Below are 3,422 nucleotides of genomic sequence, written 5' to 3' on the forward strand. Positions count from 1 at the left end.
ATGCACTGAGGCGCAAAGGGTGCCAGGAGCCTAGGCGTAAGGCGCAAGCACGCGCCTGAGCAAGGTGAGGCGCATATTTATTGAAAATAAGATAAAATATGCATATTATGTAAAATTATATATTTTTAAAGTACAATCAAAATATCATTAATATAAAAATGCAAACTCATTAAAGTTTCAACACAACACGTAGCATACGAACATTCAAGCAAAATATTGTTCACAATAAGCACACAAAAACAAAATAAAAATCACACTAACACAAGTATATAACTAAGTAGTCTAAAATCCTAGTTAAAAGTTCTTGCTAATCTCGCAATAAACAAGCAGTAGATGTAATCTCTAGTAATCCCATTATCATCGATAATAAGATCATCTTCTTCTTCTTCATCAGACTTGTGATCTCCAATGTCTTGCTCTTCTTTTGAGTTCTCTACTCCTCATTTGCAAGTTTTGATCTTGATGCTCTACGCCTTGAGAATAAAGCCCCCCTTGATGAAGAAGCATTCGCACTAATTCTTGTGCGATATGTAGGCTCATCAACTCTAGCAGCCCTAGCAACAGCATCCCAAGTCAAATTATCATCATCAGACACCAACTTAACATCATCATCAGAATCTCTATCCATTCTTCCACCAACCACTCATTACTATCATCAATGTCCTTCAAAGAAATAGGATTAATGGTATCACATCTATTATATCGACGTCTCAAGGCTCTATTGTATTTCACAAATACCAAATCATTCAGGCATTGTTGAGCAAGTCTATTCCTCTTTTTGCTATGAAGCTGCAAGAATAAAAAAATAAAATTGTTTGATAATATAACTACATCCAATCTAGAACATCTTAAAACCATCACACATAATAATAATAGAGTTACTTAGTACTTACATGTGAAAATACATTTCAATTTCTTTCACAACCGCTAGCACTACAAGTAAGGCTAAGAACTCTTGCTGCAAATTTTTGCAAATTTGGAGTTGAAGATTCATATGCAACCCACTACTTAGCTGTTGATTAAACAAGTGTCAAAGTGTTTTTAAATTACAAATATAAACAAGCGTACCACAAAATAAACTAATTTATTTATCCGATGATTTTGTCTTTCTTTGCCTAACAGTCATGGGTATTCCAAGAAGGCCTTGAGCATTTTTATACTTGTTCAGCTCATCTGTAATCTTATCTTGTACTTCAATATTTGGAACTAGCCTTTGTGTACACTTGTATAGGTCATCCATCACCTCTTCATCTTGCTCAATATTGGAGTTTTCATAAAAAAACTCAGGGTTCAAATAATGGCAGCTGCGTGCAAAGGACGATGTAGTTGAGATTCCCATCGAGCATCAATAATTTTAGACCTCCTTGTACCTCTCTTCTCTACTACTGAAAGACTTAGTAATAGTTTATTTTGTCCTATTCATAGCCTCATAAATATATCCCATAGGAGGTTTCTTCTCATCCACCAATCGAAGGACACGAACAAGAGGGCCAGTTAACTTAAAGATATAAACAATGTTAGTCCAAAATGTAGGCATCAAAACAATACTAACTGCTCTTTTGGCAGCTGACTCTTTTGTCCAAGGTTTGGAGTTTCACTCTTCAGAATTGAACATCTTCCTCAAGTTATTCTTCTGATTATGTATTGATTGGATTGCAAATCTAGTTTTAGCTAGCCTAAGCAGTTTTCTTTGTCCTGTAAAACTCCTCATCAGGTTCACAATGTCCGTTTTGCTATAGATGTATCCATTCAAAAAAATTGCCTTCTTCAATATTTTTTTAATTGCTGGAATTTCAGCAATATCCTCCAACATCAAGTCAATACAATGGGCAGCACATGGTGATTAATATAAATTTGGCCTCTTTGCCTCCAACAATCTTCAAAATTTCAAATTTGAATATTAAATTATAATTGTACTAAATAATTTTTTAAAACTTAAAGATGAAAAATTTTATTCAATTGAATTCTATCTGTAGCTACATAATTAGAGGCATTATCGGTCACCACTTGAATGATATTTGCTTCTCCATTTGCTCCACCATGTCATCAAGCAATTTGAATAAGAGATTTTCACTCTTCACAGTATGGGAAGCATCAACAGATTTGATGAATACTGATCTTTTAGGAGAGTTCACTAAAAAGTTGATTATGTCCTTCTTTGCAATCTCATCATTCCAACCATTTGACATAATTGAGCATCCATATCTTGCCACTCTTCTTGGTGGCCCTTCATCAAATCTCTAGTATGTTCAACTTCTTTTCTTAACAAAGGCCCTAACCTCATGATAACTTAGAGGTTTCATGCCAGGACAAATTATCCAATTGTTTCAGTTGCAACAGCAAAGCTTGGATAATTCACGGCATTAAATGGAATGCTGGCATCATATATCCACTTAGCCAACTCTCTACAAGCTTTGTCTCTTAATTTTTTTTTGCAAACTTCGTTGATAGTTGTTTGCTTCTCTGTCTTCTTTTCTACTTTGAACAATCATTTCTGCATCGGAGTAAAATACAAATCTATAAGACCCTTTTCCCTTGGTTTCTTTGAGCTAGGTGCCTTGCTACTAGCCATAGAACTTTTGTTTGTACCATCACTTCTTTTACTACGAGGACCAACCACCTGAATTTCATCTTCTTCATCAATACCATATCTTCCATATCATCAAAATCAGGCAACAAATTATCTTGTTTCTTTTCCTCCGCTTTCCTTAACATATAATCTTTAATCTCTTTACGAATATGTGGTGGATATTTTTGGCAATCTCTAGCATTTCAAAACCCTCCAACTATATGCTGTTTTGTCCAACAAATCCCTTCTTTAGTCATTTTTTCACAAAAATTACAAATAATATCATTTTTATTTTTATCTAGTGGGTCAGCCAAATGTGCATACTTTCATGCTGGATCTTTTTTAGATGATCCATGGCTTTCGGAATCTATTTTAACCTCCTAAAATAGGTGCCAAACAATGATAACGAAATTAGCCTAAAAAAAACAAAATTCTATTACATACACTATGGGTTATGTGATCCAAAAAAAAAAAAAGATAAGAAAAGGAAGAATGTAACAAAAAAAAATGCTGTGTTACAAAACTGGATGAAAGTAAACGACCCAAAAAAAAAAGTTCCCTGTGGACTGGTAAAAAAAAAAAAAATGTAAATGGAAAAAAAAAAGGGAATGTTACTATAGATGAACAGTAAACAACCAAAAAAAATTTTCTGTATACTGATTAAAAAAATACTGTAGATGAAAAAAAGGGAACATTACTGTTGATAACAGTAAAGAACTTCCAGAAAGTCCGAACGATAGGGAATGTGGCCAAAAAAAAGAAAAAAGGGAATGGTAAAGACTAATGTGGTCAGTTGCGGTGAAGGAAGGAAAAAAGAGAAAGATCGCGGGAACGATAAGAACGTCGCCCCCAA

Source organism: Elaeis guineensis, chromosome 5, assembly GCF_000442705.2.
Source record: "Elaeis guineensis isolate ETL-2024a chromosome 5, EG11, whole genome shotgun sequence".
NCBI classification, from domain to species: Eukaryota; Viridiplantae; Streptophyta; class Magnoliopsida; order Arecales; family Arecaceae; genus Elaeis; species Elaeis guineensis.